The sequence below is a fragment of the Coturnix japonica genome, chromosome 5 (genome assembly GCF_001577835.2).
Source record: "Coturnix japonica isolate 7356 chromosome 5, Coturnix japonica 2.1, whole genome shotgun sequence".
NCBI classification, from domain to species: domain Eukaryota; kingdom Metazoa; phylum Chordata; class Aves; order Galliformes; family Phasianidae; genus Coturnix; species Coturnix japonica.
The window spans coordinates 23,393,259-23,412,009 of NC_029520.1; the positions used below are offsets into that span (position 1 = coordinate 23,393,259).

General features: G+C 38.9%; 1 protein-coding gene across 6 annotated transcripts in view; it reads left to right on the forward strand.

Moving 5' to 3' along the window:
• The window catches only part of MIDEAS (mitotic deacetylase associated SANT domain protein), a 59,191-nt gene that overhangs the window by 11,232 nt on the left and 29,208 nt on the right, over positions 1 to 18,751 (forward strand). The window contains exon 1 of one of the 6 annotated variants that reach the window (XM_015864590.2): positions 10,045 to 10,392. The exons of the other annotated variants lie outside the window; for them this stretch is intronic. The gene's annotated coding sequence lies outside the window, so the exon portion shown is untranslated. Of the gene's footprint in view, positions 1 to 10,044; positions 10,393 to 18,751 lie in introns of those variants that run through there. 6 annotated transcript variants of the gene reach the window in all.

Here is an 18,751-nt window from a genome sequence, read left to right on the forward strand (position 1 = left end):
TCTGTTTGTTTTGCTTTGTTGTCTTTTTCTTTTTTTCTTCTCTCTAGCATGGAGCTAATTAACCACAACATCGGACTTATCATTCAACGAATTTAGTTTCATAGTGATCTTTCTGTAACTCTAATGGAACATTTTAATACAAACCAAGCAAATATCAAATATCTTTCCATCTTTGCAATACTGTGGAGTTCTGGAGTTCTGTTTGTAGATTTTTTTTCTTTGTTCTGGGGAAAACCCAGAATTGTGCTTAAGTATTCCTTACATCATTTGTGGTAGTGGTGCAGTTCAGTCATTCCTTATGTTAGCTTTTGCTTTCCGCAGTATAAGTGGTTTGAGAAAATATTTCCGGCTGGGGTTCTTTGGACTTGAACACAAGTGAGGAGATAACTTTTACATCTGTGAGTTGTCCTGTGGTACTCAGGGGAATTAGTCATAGGCATGTGTTTATTGCCTGTTTGCAAAAGGGAGCTTGGCCATGCTAGCCTTTACCCCACCAAGGTGCATGAGAATAGTGATGATATGAAATGATGAAGTCTATAGCGCAGTAAGAGCCTTCCAAGATCCTACATACTCCTTCCAGAAGTGAATTTATGCTTTTGCATTTTCATTCTTATCGTCATCTAAAAGTGGTAGCTGCAGAACTGCAGATGTTTTCAAGCCTGTTGTGCTATTCTGTCAAGCTTCAAGGCGCCTCAGCAGAGGGCCTCTACCTCTTGTTGGAAGCAGCCATCTTGGGGGTGGGAGCAGCAGGTGTGGGGAAAGGGTGGGGGCTCAGGAGAGAAGGGAGACAAATGGCTGCTGTAATTCTGAGTGGCAATCTGACTAGTCTGTGCTCCTGTCTTCAAAGGTAAGAGGGGTTACTATGTATTTCAGAAATTCTTGGGGATTTTCTACTCAGGAAATTCATCTGTTATTCTCTTCAGCTTAGATAAATATTCAGCAGCTGCTCTTGTGACCTACTGATCAAACCATGGATTTAGGATGTTCAGTGGGCTCCTATTAGGGATAAGACATTGCTAGTTTTTGTTGAGGGAAGAAAAAAATAAGGCATTGCATGACATCTTAGTATTGGTTACATTAAATTACAGCGTATGCTAAAATCAAGTGCTGTAAGTGTGCATATTTTTTCCAGTGCAGTTAGTTGTATGCCAAGTGACATAAAAGGAGAGAGAAACTACTCAGTGTTCATCATACAAAACACTGGTGGGGGCAGAAGGCAAGCATTCAAGTTTTGCAACACATGTCCAGAAAGCTGGCATATTCTGGCATGGGCAAGCCAAGGTTAATGAGTCAGCTTCCAAATGGAAGACTTGTCACTGAGCAATTTGTAAATGGGAAGGACGTGCTGCTAATTCAAGGAAATATCATCCTTAACTCCTCCCCTAATAACTGGGATAGAGTGGCACAGAACTATCTGTCAGAGGGGAGTTGTTTGTGCTTGAATCATGTGTTCTCTCTGGTGCGATTTCAGCATTCAGACCAACAAACCCATGTCGTGCGATGTGTAGATCCATGAAAGAGGCGATTGCTCAAGCAATAATTTAAGTCTTTGCATTGCATGCCAGCAGCTTGCATGCCGTGTGAAAGATCCTTGGCAGCTACAGCAGCTCCCAGTGCACAAATGGCATGTGTTTCCAGCACGAGGACGCTCAATGGGTGCTATGCAACATTTTGCTTAACTTCTGCTTCAAATGATCTCCAACTGTACCCTTCTAGAGTGCTCTGCTGATCAGCTCAAGCAGATGAAAAATACACAAACTGTTATGAGAAAAAGCTGTATTCTCCTCACTGGAAAAAAATGTGAGTGCAAGCTTTTGGCCTGGAGCCAACATTCAAGTATTCAGGAGCAAATGAGCAAGTGGGGATGCAGAAATAAATGTTGCAATTTAATTATGTGCTTTTCTATACCGATGCTTTTTATTGAGTTTGATGCAACTTAAAACCACTTCATTTCCAGGCCCAAATTAATATAATCCACTATATTACGGTATGGAATATGTACAGATAGATATTCTTTGCAATTCACATCTTTAAAATGGTTGTTCGTTTTAAGCATTAACTACATGAATGCATCGTGTTGCATTGATAGCTGCTGTTGATTAAGAAGATAAAAACTGGGAAAAAGCAAAATTTGAAGGGTGGAGGAAAGTGGTCAGTATTTTTATTTATTTAACAGCATCTTGAAAGGTCTGCAGCAAAACATGGAAAAACACTTTCCTTGTAGTCTTTAGAATTTGAGAAATGCAATTTTCTGTATTGTTTGACTTCAGTGTTGATGAAGACTGAAACAAGTTAAATGCTATTAATAAAGCAGTGAGCTGAGAAAACAGTTGTGGCACATTTTCTGACTTTATTTTACTGATTTGTTACATGTTCAGCACTAGCATACGAAGAGAAAGCAATTGGAATCAAGTCAGCATTCAGACCTTACTTCTTCTCTGCTATATACTATATTTGCACATGAAAATTGGTTCCCAGTTCCTTTTGTAAAGAAAAGCTGTTCTTTCAAGCTTGAATATCTTTCTTGTTCATCTTGATTTGGTGTTTATTTGTGTTTGGTATTGTTACTGCTCTAGTGGCCAAGACAGGCATTAGTTTTGACTGCAAGGATTGTTCTTGTCTTTTTATTGAGAGTGTTTAAATGAGAAGACTTTAAAATACCGCTTTGGCTTTGCAGTTGGGATGTGGTGAATAGGTAACTTCAGATATTGAAAAGTAAAACAAAGTGCCATAAAAAATATCGCTATGATTTTACTTGACTTTTTGCTGTTAAGAATGTCATGTTTTCAGGTTTTGTTTCTACCTAGGCAATGTATTCTTCATTCTTTCAAGCACTTCCTGGAAGTGAAGTTTGCTTTGTTTGTGGGAAATTACTGAGCTTGGGTGGTGAAGAATTTATGGAGCATTTTCCTGTTTTGTAATTGGTTTTATATCATTTCAGAACAAAGTCCTAGCACTATTAAATCCCTACTAAGAAAGAGAGCCACAGCCCTAAGGCATTCTGGTTGCCATGATGACAATTTAAGATGCCAGAGATGTTCATAATGTGTGAAACTGGCACTGAAAACTGCCTGCCCCTATTGTTTAGTTTCATTTCATGGCTTAGAAAATTCCAAGTTGAACTACTGTTGTTGAACCTTTTTTTTGTCAAACTCTAGATGTTATCCTACGTGTGACATGCTAAACATTGGGAATGTTTGTAACACAATCTTCGTTACATTGAACTAAAATGTCTGTTTTTTGGAAAACTGTTGATGTTGATTTATTTCCCAAATTTTTAGAAAATACCTATTTCAAATACATGTGTGGATAAATCACGTAGTCTTTCTCCATCAAAATTTGTACAATAAGTATGTTTTAATGGATGTTGAAATGCTGGGCGAGGAATGTATGAATATACTGTGAATGAAAGCTAGGAATCAAAATGCATTACTGCGTTCTTATTATTAGAGTTTAAATTATCCTCCTTGGGTGTTTGGAAAGTCGTTTGCACATAAAGGGTGTCTGCAAAAGTGTTGCATTTGCTTATGGGCTTCATTTCTTCCAATTCAATTTCAGTATTTAAATTATCTTTATTACTATGATTTTTTAATAAATATATGCAAGTATACAAAACACGTTTAGAAACTTCTTTCCTACTGAAGCATGAGAGTTGTTTTGACTCTTTACCTTTTTTGCCTTAGCACTATTTGTTGTTTGGTGAAAGTGAAATATTTCAGCTATGACACTAGCTGACTTTTTTGCTGTTGCTGCAGTCTTCTTCTTTAGAAAATGTTGTTCTGTAGTAAAATACTCCTTTACTGCTGAGGAATGTGAAACTCCTTATGAGCGATTCGTTTTAAATCTGAATTCGTGCTGCAAAAAGAGTAAACATTTGACATACTGAGGTAATAAAAACCTGGGGAGATTGGAATGTGTGATACTTGCTCTTAGATTATACACTTAAGCAAATAATGGGCTGCCTCACAACCAACTTAATTGAAATCATTGCTTCATTCATAATTCTTTCTTTAAAAAATGAACAAATACGATCTGAAGAAGATTTGAAGTTTCTCATTTGCAGAAATTAACATAGCTATCTTACCTTTACAAACAGGGAATCAAGATACAGAGAGCTTTGTTCAGAAAATAAACAAAATGTTGATTTGAATTCTTGTGCAGAATTCTTCTACAGCTGGACGAACACTTCAGTAACGGCTGCTACTGTTAATAAGTTGCACACTAAAAGACTGGATTTCCTCATTGAGGTAGCCTGTCCTGGCATTGTAATACAGGCTAACCTGCCTGCTTGCACATGTGTTCAAGGATGCATGGTTTTCTGTTTGTTTGCCTAAGAGTGACGTAAGAATATATATATGAAGTTACATGCACAGGAGGCAAACAAATGAAAAAAACTCAGGCATGTTTGTCATGAAGGAGCAAAGCATCCTCCAAAAAAGACAAAAGAGCATGGTTCAGAGGCTTTTCATTGGCCTGCAGGCTGTACTGATGATTTTTAACAAGTGTGTGGATATCTCCACAAGGCATCTCTGACAGAGATGTCATTAGGCAAGTATGGGGGCAAAAGGCAGTGGCCCAAATACATGCCAACATCAACAATTCCTTGGCCACATGGATGGGAATAGTTGCTTTAAGAGACAGACAGCTAATCTGATCTTTGGAGCTGGCAGTAAAACAGCTGTGTTGGCAAGGTGCTGCTTCTTTTGTGCCGATTGTCACTGGGTTGGATGACGTGTAGCAGCAAAGAAGAAAACTCCAGCATTCAAACCGGTTCACATGCGAGTTCACCAAAAGGCAGAGACACCATAGAAGTTTTCAGCAGCTCTTTGTTGTCTAATGCAGAAAAATAATTTGCTAAGGAATAAAATGTTCAGGCTTTCTCTAGTCTCCTGCTGAAAATCTGAGCAGAAATCTGCTGTTGAATGTTTGTGAGAGTGATTCAGATCTTTCTGAGACAGGCTGCTTCTCCTGCTCTTTACATCATGAGAGCTAATTGAGACTGCTCCTAATTCTCAGGCTTTATGACAGATAAATTCGCAGTTATGCTATTTTTCTTTCTGGTTCTGTGCCTATATGGCTTCACTGCAGCTTTGTGCCATTTTAGTTGAGTAATATGTAACAAAGGTGTGGACTACTCTTAGACCTTTAGGTGATCTAGATAACCCTTTTGTTGAAAGCAAATTTGAGGATCTGATCTGCTAGTGAAGGTTACGATCTGTGACTGCACAGGTACTTCTTATGGAGACCTGTTTGCAGGGACACAGCCTGGAAATTGAAGTTAGAGAGTGCTTTCTATTGTATTAATTGGGTTAAAATGTTTAAGAAACAACAACCATACGCTTGGTAGAAGCCGTGCTTCTTGGTAGAAATCCTGTAGCTATTGTTTAGACTTTAAAAATCTTGACTAAAATCTTTCTCTTGGTCTCTTATCAGCCCAGAGTGCCTGTAGTATTTTATCTCCTGGTTTAAACAGTGTTAACAACAGGTAGCTGGAGGGAGGGGGAAGTGTTTGCGTTTGTCATTCCATTGAGACTTTTATCTGTCTGTAGATGCAACAAGGCGCCTATACTGAAACTGAAATAGTCAGCAGTAAGGAACATGTACTTGGAACCTAGACAAGCACGCTCTTTGCCCTGACCTAGAGTGTCATCAGGTCTTCCAGTCACAGAATATGCTGTTTCTAATACGTGAGTCTACACATTTACAAGCTGTTAGGCAACAATGAGCAGAGACAGAGTTGAAGGAGAAGGCAAACAACAAAAACAAACAAACAAAAAAACCCCAAAACAACAATCAAGGAAAAAACAACCCTCCTTGCAATGAGGACACGCTGACTGGTATTATAGAATATGCATTAAAACTGACTGTAGTTTACATTATTTGTGCCTTGTTATCGTCCTTCTTTCAAGGCAGGTAATTGTCTTCCTAATCTGCTAACAAAGGGGCTACAGAGCCATGCTTTGATATTGCACTTAAGGGCATAACCGGGGAGGAGAGTGGGGCTGGGGAGGAGGCTCTGCTGCACCCAGAGGAGCTAATTGCTTTGCTGGGGTCCTTTTGAGGGCAAGGTGTGATTTGGGAGTCTGAATTCACAGCTGCCATGGCTGTTAATGTTGTCAACTACTTTTGTGCCGAGGGTCACAGAGAAGAGGTTGTGTTGCTCAGAAAAGGCTATAGGCACTCTTTTAAATCCAGGAGTGTGTGCTGTGTGCTGCCAGCAGACAGTGACACCTAATCTTTAGATAGCATGGCAACTCGTTTTCATTCACGTGAGAGTTTGCACATAGTTTACACATGGGCCCTTTTGACTGAACTATCTCTGTACACCCTGGTTAAAAGGCTGGTTTTCTGTTCCCTGAGAGAATCTTAGTCCCTTCGCTACACGTGTTAAGGAAATCTGCAATGTGGAACTGAGACTTCTGGTTTCCTCTCTGAAAGTGAGGCACCAATTTCTGTATGGAGCAGACTGAATAGAGATTTTTTCTAGCCAGATTACTCGCATGGCTGTAAATCAGGCAGTCAGTGAACAGAGCTGTTACCTCCATGGTTCTGTGCACTTAAATGATTTGTCTGGCTCCTATGCTGAGGTTTTCTCTTGTTTCTCAGCTGTGTAACTTTGGCAGCGTGATCAAAAATGCTAAAGATAGAAGAAATGGAAGAGGTTGATGAGCTTTGTCATTTGGTGCTTGGTTCTGGGATGTTTTTCAAAGATTAATTTAGACCTATCAGCTGCTGTGTTAAGTTTTCATTGTGAACATCAACAGAACTCAGTTTTGCAGTGTGTTTAAAAAGTATTCTTAAGAAAGCTGTTCTTTCTGTGTGACTTGATTTGTGAGAGAAAAGCAGTGTTTGGATGTGGAATGGTGTTCTGTGTTTAGTGACAGCTATAACTGAGTTATTGCAAGTGACAGAATTTGCCTGGGAGAATCGCTCTAGTTGAAGTGTGGAATGCCTGACTGTTTTCAAATAGTCGCCTGTGCCGTACAGTTTAGATGCATGGAGGGAATGAGGAAACCTATTGATATCTTCAGTTACTCAACTAGTTTATTTTTGGGAGCTGATGAATTGGCAGGACATAGTGACCCTGCGTGAAGGGGAGAAGTGACTTTGAATGCAGGAAACTTGGTGAATATTTTATCAGGTTTCTTTCTACTATATCTCTGTGGCAGCTTTAATGAAGATTTTAACTCTGCTTTCCCACTGTTTTTGGTTGTTTTTTTTTTTTGTGTGTGTGTATGTGTGTATGATAAATGTTGATAAATTTTTATGAAAATGTGATACCATTCTGCAAACAAGAAATTGAAGGCAGGTAGGCTGTCTTGTTTGAAAGAGGGGTGAAAAAAAACCCTTTTAGGCTGTAGACTGCTATTTTGTAACCCCTTACTATCGTTGGATCCTCCCTGGGGAATGGCTGTAGCATGGGTATGAAATTGGTCCTGGGTACAAACCGCTGCAAAGTGGAAAAGGCAGAGCTGTCTTGCACACAAATACTCTTGGATTGCAAAGAGTAAGAGAAGTACTGGCTATGCAGGAAAGCATGGTTGTATTTTGTACGACTTTGGCACAGCTTTATCACAGCAGCTATACAGACCATTGCAAACAGGATCAAAAACTGACAGTAACAACTGTGAAGTGTTGCAGAAACATTGCCCTTCCTATTATAAGTTCTTGTCCCATGACTGGCTTGCACAGAGCAATTACCACTTGGTGAAAAACATAAGAAAGGCTATGAACAAGAAAGCTTCCTTGCGGTGTGTTCCTCCCAGCTGTGCTGCTGCTGCAGTCCTTGCATGGAGGACTGATACAAGGTCATGCGGAGTTTATGTTGGATAAAAATTGGCTTTCTTCTGGCCTCCAGTATTCTGTGCTCTTATCTTGTCAGAAATTCTCAACTATGCCATCAGTTTAACTGAAAATTTCTTTAGTATTTGAAATAAGTTATTTGAAGGTGCGTTGCGGATAGCGTTATTCACAGCTGTTGTAATGAATGCAGCTTTAACTTTTCGTTCCTCGTAATCACTCTGTCTCCCCTTGCTGATACAACTCACCGTGGTCTCACAGCAGCAGTTCAGATTTTCTTGCAAATGCTGAATTTTGAGAAGAGATGACTTAGCAATTGCTTTGATGGGAAGAGCCACTGATGAAATTTTCCTGTGTTACTGCAAAAAGTTTTTAGAAATGGCAGCAGCTGAAGAAATAAAGCAGGGGTTACCATTTGGCCTGCTGGGTGGACTTCCGTGGTCTATTTTGCTTTCAAGCAATTATATGAATAATCTCTTTTAATAAGGGAGATCTGAAAAGTTCAACATGATGTGCAGAACGATGTCAGCTGACAGCTTCTCTGTTCAGCAACAGTTCTTTACTATTCTTAAGTGCAGCTGCTGGAAAAAAATGTCTTCATTCTCAAATCTGAATTGAAGGCAGTGATGATATTGTTTTGGTATGACCTTTTTTTTCCTGAAGAATATGTTATGTATTTGAGTTGATTTTTCTTCCCCATATCCTCGGTACTATTTTTAAGTTTAATTTTAGTAAACATATAACTTATTTGCACAGCATTTTGGTTTAGTTGTTGCTAGAAATAGGAATTAAAGCTTTCTTTGTCACAGTTACTCTAAAAAATAATTTTTAAAGTTATGCTGAAAAATTTTTTGCTGTTTTCTCCCCTTTGTAGATCACTTTACACAAAGATCTGAATTACAACAAATAGCTTATTAGTTAAACATATATAGTGTGTATATATAAATGTATGTACGTAGTTACACTTTCATGTTGCTTAATAGCTTTTTTGATAACTTAAATTTCTGGAAGTGAGAAAATCTACGAAGCCCTGGATGCTTCACTTACGTGATTTGCATTCCCAAATGTAAATGAATGAGTGCTACAATTGCTATTTACTGCAAGGATTCTATGAATAAGCTGAAGCCTGTGTAATTTGATCAGACTGCTTGTGTAGGGCTTATTTATTTGGGGGGATAATACTTCATTATGTATGAAACATTATGAGAAAACAGTAAACAGTAAACTAAAGCTAATTAATGATCACAGATCCTTACTGTTGTGACTTCAAAAAGTGCTTTGCAAGTAGTATTCTTGCTTTCTTGCCTGACAAAAAGTCAATGGCGGGACAAAAATGTCCTGATAGTGTTAGGGAGAACACCTTTGATCAGGCTGCAATTATGTTAAGGTCTTAATTTCTTTACATACATTGCATGCCTTGGAAGTTGAGGACTGAGACAGTAGAGAGAGATACTTTTTGTTGCTGCTTTTTTTCCTTGAAGGTTGTGAGTAGTAATGTATGAGTAGTTAATCTGTGAAGAACAAAACAAAACTAAATCATTCACTTTCTGCAAAGTCTGAACAGTCTGTTGTAACGAGGCTCTTGTGTCTAATTTATTGTTCTAGCAAGCTTACTTCCTTTCTGATGCAGAAGTTGAAAAAAACAATTCATTACTCATGGCAATGCAAAACAAGTAGTCATAATTAGGACCAAAATGAAATGACGATATCCCAGGATGCCTCTACATGCAGGACTCCATGCTTTTGCTGCTGATCTCTGTCTGTCGCCTTGCTTGTCTTTGCAGGATGTTTAGTGCCTGGCAGGGGCAGGTGGGGGAGACTAAATGTGTGGAAAGGGCCCTGCATGTCACAGCAGCCACAGGTCGTGTCACGCCAGCAGCCTAAGAAGGCTGGGGGGCTGCCAGGTGCCTGGTTCTGAGGGCAGCCTGTGCTTCCTGACCCCTGGGACTGGTGAGTTCAGCTGCGGGGTGAACACAACTCCTTTCAGAGATACTGTTTCTTTAGGCTGGGGCTTGGGTTCTTGTTCAGCAGCTGATGCATTTCATGGGGAAGCACAACGTCGAAAAAGCATGCTTTTAGACTCCAAGTGGCTTTGGAGCAGCTGTGCTACAGCTAAATAAATATAACCCACTGTAAAAGGAAATAACTTTTCTACCAGATATGTGCACAGATGGGTTGTAATCATACTGAGGCCAGCGCTTGCCTCAACAAGGGAAAAAACTTCTCTGTGGAGAGCTATAAATGAAAATTCATTCTTACCCTAGTGTTTTGCATCAGCAATTTGAGAACGCTACTCTGTAAGATGCCTAATAGGAATGAGATAGACATCTTAGGGAGTCTGAAAGGCTGAAGGATCTAGGGAGAGACAAGTCATGAAGTAAGGGAGGAACTTTAGGTCTGTTACAATTAATCCACAGATGGCTACAGAAGTAAATGGGAGCATGAGCTTTCTGCGCTCCGCAGGCCAGCCTTCTACAGCCTGTAGCAAGTTGGTCTCCAGTGATTATTCTTACAGTATGTTGATTTAATGCGCAAAACTGCTCCAGGGAATTGAAGCCAGCATTCTGGAATTGGAAAGCTGATCATTTTTGGGTATGTATACAGTTTGTCTGGGTTTGTTGGTTGGGATAGGAAGGAAAATGTTAGTGTTATTTACAAATACACATCCCCTCTTACTCCTCCCCAGAATGACTGCAGAAATTATTCCTAGGCAGTTTTAGTGAAGCAGATAAATCTCAGTCAGTAGTAGAAATCGTTGTAAGTACACCAAATAGATAGAAAAAGAGTAGGTGGATATTATTATGGAAGAGTTACTTATTTGCAATGAACAGGAAAAGAATGCTTTCGTATTCTGCTGATGGAAGTTTTACTACTGCAGCTAAGCAAGCAAAATATCTTTATTGCTATGGCTTTAATTTTAAACTATTTATTCAAGAACCACCAGAAGTGTTACTTTACTTACTTAAGGTATAAAAAGCTTCAGAAGCTGAAATGTGGTAACCAGTTTCCTTTTTTAACATTAGACTTGCAGATCTGCTTACTTTAGAATTTGACTGGGGTGGTACTGAAGTGATACTGGAAGTTGAGCAACAGACAAATGTTTTGTGCTTTTTTTATTTTATTTTATTCTCCCTGCTGCTGCTCTTAAAAACCCACATCTCTAAATGTAATGAATGTTAGGGAGAGGTACGTGTATGAAAAATTAAAGCAGATTTTCAAGAATTCATAATAAATCTTTCAAGCTATAAGCAGCCCCTACAATGTAGTGGTGGAATTTGATACCCAGTGTTCTTATCACAACAAGAAAATAAATGTTTGCTCCTCTTCACAGTGCAAATATCTACATGTAAAAATTAAGTTTATGTATTAATATAAGTGGAAGGTGTGGGAAAACCCTTTATTTCTTTAAAAGTTAGATGAGGAGTGTAATTATAGTGTTGAATAACTTATTTTATTTTATTTTAAGGATTGCAGCTGACCTAAACTGTCCTATTGCATTTAGGTGAGATAGAACTAAATAAATAAATGAGAGGAATTAAAACTTAGAGAATTTAATTAGAAACCACAGTAAATAGTTCTTACAGGTGCTTAGTTGGATGATTCACATCTTCTGAAACAGTGATATCTTTTTGGAACTAAGTAGGTATATTTAAGTGGACAGACCTTCCAGAAAGTGGACAGAATGTGCTGGGAATGTAGGAGCAGGAGGCGGAGCATCTGCAGGGAGGAATACACTTGTGGCTTCAGAATAGTGGTATTTTATTCTTCTTCATAGTTGTCCTCCCATTAGCTTCTTCTGTGATACAATAAGAATGGAAATAAAGCTTTGTAATTGGTCTCTGTTAAAATTGGAATAAGTAAATTCTTCAGCTTTGAAAAATGCCAGAAACCCCGGGCCTCCGAAGCTGCTTCACAATGAGGGGGGTTTCCTGTGCAGAGGCAGGTGGGAAGCTTTGTGCCAAATGCGGGGTTATACATCTTGGAGGAGGTGAGCTCAAGATACCTGAGGAGTAGAAACTTTGTTGGCTTAAGCAAAGCTGTAAGGTTGCATGATCATGATTCAGAAACGATGTAAATTTAGAAGTCGCTCTGTCATCTGAACTTATTTTCCAGATGGTCTTAAAATATGCGGATGGCTATGAGTGTGATTTTTGTTTGTTTTTTGTTTCTTTCTGTTGTTCGCTTTTCTGGCTGACAGTACTTTGGTTACTCTGATTTAGCATGTTTCATCCGCAAGGGAAAATTTCATGCTGATTATTCAAGATATTTAACAAAGAGAGAGAACAAAGCCAGGAATATGAGTAGTGAGAGATTTAAGAACAGAGTTGACATAACATCTTAATCTACTGTAATAGGTGAATTTCATCACACTTATGTCCAAATTATTACTTGTTCTTTCTATGTAATGCTGTGACTTAACATTCCTCACACATAACTCTCAAGGCTTTTTATTTTAGTGAGCAGCTGCTATAAATACTTAGCTTTTTATGGAAAGGGGAAAAACAAGACACACTTTCATCTCTTGTGTGTTGTGTTTAAACCCATGCCCCTATTTTTTTCTCCATGACGCTTCATTATATTTCACAACCAAGTGCCTACAAAAGCACTGGTTTAGCTTTCTCCCTTTCATTTGCCAGAAGGTAGCTGTTTGTGCCATGGCACAGCTCAGGCCCCTCAGAGCCCCTCAGCTCCTTGTGAGTTCCGGGCAGGCTGAGCTGCTGCTGCTGCTCATTCTAAAAAAACACCATCGGTTGTGGTCTTAACTTCCCCGGAGATGGGATTAACCAAAACATTCGGAGAATGCAGGGGGGTGGGCGCTCACCTCCTCTAGGGTACCCTCTGGGCAGGAGCAATCCATATGTGTGAGCTTCCTGTGTGCCTGAAAGCTACTGCTTGTCTGTGTTGCCTGGGATGTGGTGGCTTTGGGAAAAGAAGAAACTTCTGTCTCCTTGGAGTGGTTTTTGGGAACGAGGTTGTGAAGAAAGGATTATATGTGTCATTTAATTACTAGAACTGTGGCCTTACAGGGTTTGAGGGCTCCCCTTCAATTTTTCTTTCTCAGAATTCAAAGCATGTGTTTTTATGCCAGTGATGATCATAATAGTAAAAATAGATTAAAATATGTATCAAAAAGAAATTATTCATGGTAGAAATCAGTTTATTCCCTTCTTTCCTCATTTTAACTTTTTACAGCATGCAGACATGTGATGTGGTTATTCAGTACTATTACCTAATCCCTAGGCAAAATTATTCTTAATATCATACTTGCACCTGAATAGGTCATGTGAGTGCTAGGCACTAATATAGCCAAAACTGGTGTATCACTGTGCATATATGGCTCCTAGGTAGCAACTCTATTAAAAGCCAGAAGAATATTCTTAGATCCACAGTAAACCTGCACTGATTGCTATATTCCTGAATGTATTGTTAATCATGGCATTTTGTAGTATCTCGTGGGCAGACTGAAATGGAAATAGAAGTTTCAGGTAAGTTTCATTTACCTTTTAGCCAACCTAAGAATGGGATGTCAAACTGAATGAGAAACTAGAGATGATTAAAAGGTGTCCTGAGCTGCAGTCCATATTCTATCATAGACCTCTTCAGACAAACCATTTCTTAGCCCCTCTCTGACTTTGTCCTCTTCTATAAAAGGGAATAATTGCAATTCCCTCCCTTACTGAGGTGTTGCCAGAGTAAGTGTATTAAAGAGTATATGATGCTATTATTCTGTGATTATGGGGCCATGTACCTCCAAAAAATAGAACATTCTGTAATCCAGTTTCTGTACTACAGCACAAGAAATGAAGCTGTTGATAACAAGAGGGGGTATCCTTGGCTATTGTTGTCATTAAAAAAAATTATGTTTTTTAAAAAGCTACAACCCCACCAATTCAATTATGCTCACAGAAATGGCAGAGTCCTCCCCCTGCAGAGCTTGTGAGCTGTACAAAGGCACTGCAGAGCACTGTATCTGTACTGAGGGTTGGTTAGAGGTCTCTGCTATGATACTGCCATAAATGCTGTTTTCCACAGATATGGGTGGGCAAACCTTTATGTACTTCACTGTAATTTGATATTAAAGTAGCCTTAGTATTGACATAAAGAAGGGGAAAGTTCTAGAGGATGTATAAATTGGTAGTGTTTTATACTTCTTCCCCTAAATGAAGACACTTAATCTAACATCTTGTGGATGCTGTCTTTAGTTGCACTATGTGAAGGATTAAACAGAGGAACAAATGAAAATCAGGGAATTCCAGGAGAATAATGTCTTAAAATCTTAGAATCATAGAATGGTTTGGGTTGGGAGGGACCCTTAAGGTCATGTAGTTCCAGCCCCCTGCTGTAGGCAGGAACACCCCCTTCCAGACCAGGTTGCACAAAGCCCCATCCAGCCTGGCCTTGAACGGAGGGGTCTTTCTGGCTACATGTTTACTCTTTAGTGCACAGCAAGTCACTTTGTCTCTCTGTGTGTACCTACTAAACATACAGAATGTTGCACATTAGGTACAGGACGAGGTTGGATGATTGGTGTTAATCTATTGCTTTAGCTCTGTCATAGTGTCATGTAAACATTAAGTAGGTCCAATAACTGCAAGTTGTTTGTGTGTAAGTTCCTTTTACTGCTTTCTTCAAACTGAAATTATATTCAGTGTAAAATCTGGTAGAATGCTTTCCTGCCTCAGTTGGTCCATGGATCCTAAATGCTTTTCCAACTGGAAAAACAAACCGTTTCTGTGTAACAATCACCAGCCTGCTGGCAGAAGGCTGGACATTGTTTCTTATTGTTTGGAGACCTGTTAAAAATAGTAAAGTCATCAGGAGCTGTGGGATGGAGGTTGCACTAGTGATCTGTTTGAGATGAGTGTTATCCTGCTGGTGAAAAAAAGCCAGATGTGGTATGATTATAAAGGAGCACTGGTCTCACAGTTTCTTTTTTTTTCAGTGTAGGAGGATCAAGTTGATAGAATCCATGCACTTTAATAGTTGATTACATATTTAGCCCTTTGTTGTTGTTGTTCTGAAATTTATTATGATTATTTTTAAATATTTAGCATTTTATTTTGGAAAGGACAACTGCTTAGAACTGATCCTCTTACCTGCTTTTCCAGTAAGATGTGTCTCACTTATGGCCTGTTTTTTCACAAGTAGAAGGGACTTAACTGTTGGTTTTATTGGCAGTCATATCCTCAGCAAATATAGTTTGTAAAGCATAATATTGAGTGGGTGACCCAGAATATTGTAACTTCATTTAGAATGTGTTTACAAAGTGAACTATATACATGTAGAAGGAAATGTAAATGTGTGTTATATTTCTAATCTGCTTAACTCTCACAAAATTCCATGTGCAGGTGGATAAACACAAAAGCTTTTGTTTTTCATTTCATGTTTAACTTAATCATTGTGACTTTAATTTTGTCTTTTTCTAACAATTGAGTTCTTTGCTCAATTTAAAATACTTTGGCAATGATTCTTAGTAAAGGATGCTTTTCCTTGTGCTGATACTGAACAGTTTTTTTTCCATGCCAGTTATTAAGTGCAGGGCAGATCATTTTGTTTCAACTAAGGCTGTAGAGCTGCTTATTTCTGGAAGTTTCTGATTTTGCTCTTGAGTAAGTTTGAGACTGGTGTCACTTGTGCCTGGTTGTCAAAGTGCTTTACAGCACTGGTTTGGTCAGTAAGTACACTGTAGGAATGGATGAATCTTACTTTGGATTAAATCCAGCATTGGTGCCAACCATCTGTTCTTTCCTCCACTGAAATCCCTTACTGTAAATGGAGGAGGGTCTGGTTTTGGACAGGTGACTGGCAGGGAGCTCTGAATCCAGGGGCCTGAATGATGCTCTGATTCTTCAACTAAGGAAGACAACATCTGAGTGTTTTCAAGGCCCCTCATTCTTTAAAGTTCTGTGATGGCTTTATTTACTCATGTCTTTCCTTAATGTCCATTTGCTTGGCTGCACAGTTGATCATAGCATAACATACCAGTGCAATAAGGAGATTCTCTTGTACTCAAAAGTGACAAGACTTCTTAAAATACATTATTTTAGAAATCTGAAGTTCTATCTCTGCTCTTAGTAGTCTTTGTAGTCTTTGGCTTCTGTTTGGCTGCAGATGTGGATGTGGACAAACTGTCACCAGCACTGCTCCAGCTTGGGTAAGTATATTTCTAAGCAGAGTAGTGCAGAGAGAGGCATATAACAAAAGAACAACTGTGTGTTAATATTCGTGTGACCTTTTTGCCTTCATATTTTTGGCTTCCTCTCTCTTCTTCGGTTATTGTTATGCTATTGCATCATGTCTCAAATTACACTTAAGTTTTTTGTGGAAGAATCTTTGTCTGGTGTATTAGCAGGTACTGTTAAAGATAATATCACTTTTATTACCTCAAAGTACCTAATGAATATCAAGGTATTTGGTTTCAGGTATTATTCTCATGTTATGAATGAATCTGAAGTGGTTTGCTTGAGATGTATGTCTGTAGCAGAGCTGGAATTTGATCCCATATCCTCTCAAGTTCTCCCTGTGCTTTTCATCCAGCCAGCCATGTGAAGCTGATGATGACTGCTGGATGGTATAGTGCGTGTCTTCCAGGAGCTATAGTCAAACTGTTAAGTGCATTTGTATTTCTCATGAAGAAGCTTAAGGGAATGGAAAGTACCATCTCTCTGACCTTCCCTTTCCTCTTCTACTATAATATCTAGGCTCTTACCTCTTACAAACTCTTGAAGGAATGGGTGAAGTACCCAGTCTCTGTATACTGGGCCACCTAGATGTCTGTCTGGCTTTGTGTTGGAGTACTAGAGAAATCAAGATGGAAATAACTGAATCTGCAGCAGTCTTTCTTGCTATAGTCTAATGCGGTCACATGCATTTTCTACCCAGGGCAAAAGTGCAGAGGGATTTAGTCTGTCTCTGGGGTGTATCCATCCAGTTCTGCAGCTGGTGTGTTTGTGGTGGGAGAGGTATGTAGAGTGAAGGATGCACTGTGGCTATGTCAGCTATGTGAGAACGAGCAGTTTTTGGCTTGCTCTCTGCCATTCTGACTTTAGAGAGCCTTCCGTAATTCCTGTATGTTGCAGTGACTATTGCTCTCTTTGTTGCTAGCAACTGCCTTCCCTGACAGCTCCAAACATAACAGAAAAAAAAAGCTTAAAATAGCTATCTAGGAGCTTACAATTAGAAGAACTATTAACCCGTTTCCAGTGGGAAGGCATAGGACATTCGAGTAACTTTACAAAGACTGGAAGCAGTGGTTCATATTCCTTAATTGCTCTCTCTGCTCTCTAAGGCTGCTTAAAGTATTTCAGTTCACGGTATTTGTCACGATGATGGATTATAATTAATATTCCAAACTTCAGCACAGTTTATAAACATTAACTAATTTTAGAATGTTCTCTGTATATATTTTGTTAAAGTGTAATTCTGCCCTGTGTTTTAAAGCCATTTGTCAAGAAGGGCTTTCCTGCATTTTTGTTTACAAAAGTCTGGTTTACGTAGCTGTCTCTTTCTCATTGTTCTCTCCGAGAACTGTATGTTGCTACAGTGCAAGACGACAACTAAGGATCTGCTGCAAATCATGGATCTTTTGTTATCTCAGGATGAGCACTAGGCAAAACTTCAGTTATTTTGGAAATACCAGTCAAACTTTTGCTTGGATAAATTAAACTAAGAAACTAATTTGTATTCAGTGTAGTTCCTTTTTAAGAGCTGCTAGGAACAACATTGTCAATTCCTTCAAAAATGGATTCATTTTTTGTTGTTTTTTTCCCCCCTTCATAGTTTAAGTTTTTTATGTCTATTAAGCGTTAGAATTCCACTCTGTTTCTTTAATAGCTGTCTTTCCTCATCTGTGTGATTTTGTTCTGGTGGATATGTTTGTGTATGCCAGTAAGGACAAAATAATAATCAGCTCTTAATAGATATTTTCTTTGTGATGATTTTTGTGTCTTTTTCATCTTCTTAAAACTAAGTGGAAAATAACAGAGATTGAAAAGCAATCCTCCAAGACTTGTGCTGAGCTTACAGCTTGAACTGAGGAGGGCAGCCCAAACCATAGGTTAATTTTGTCAGGTTCCTTGAAGATGCAGAACTCCCTTCTTTATATAACTGTTACCTGGAAATTTTCTTTTGAGACACATCCATGGTGCTTCCAAACATTGATATTAAAATAAATAGCCTTTCTCTCTGTAACATACCTTGTAGTCAAACACATCAATATGCTTAGTTGGAGAATGGAAAAATTATGTCCTTAGGTGTAAGCAGTAGGCCAAAATATAATCAAAGTGCATGCTTGGGTGATCTTTAGGACCATTCAAATGTAAAGGAAAACTGCTCAATTAAATAACATACCTGAGGACTTGTTTTCGCTGCCGCTCCAAATCTCTACCATCCTTCAGTTCAGTAGACCAGAATATTTTACTTCAGTAGGGTTTGTATTTCTCCTTGGTTTGGTATAGTTAGTACCTTCTTCTTGAGTGCACATATTTGTCCCAAGCAATGTGTCAATTATACATTCTGTGTTGTTTTGCTCATTGTAGATAATCAGCAGATAATGCTGTGTGTCTGGAATGACGTAAATAGCATCAGCAGTTCATCACACAAGGTGGTGTAATACCTGATACCTGATCTTCCTTCAGCACAGCCATTCTCTCCTCTGCTTCATGTCACAAAGCTAATGGAATGGATTTCACATCTGAATGCACGCTGAGTGATTTAATACATATTTATCAGTTCCCAGCCTCTGAAAATGGGAAAGTGGAAGTGCTAGCAAAGTCATCTTAACTGTGCTGTGCCTGAGGAAGTCAGTCAGCGCTTCTGCCTTCCTCTGCAATAGAAATAGACCAGTTATGTGAAAACTTTCATTGTCCAGAGAAGGCTTTAGTATGTCTGTTCACTTGGACGTGTGTGTTCTAGTCCCAGGCAGGCACCCTTCAAGCAATGGTGAAAGTTT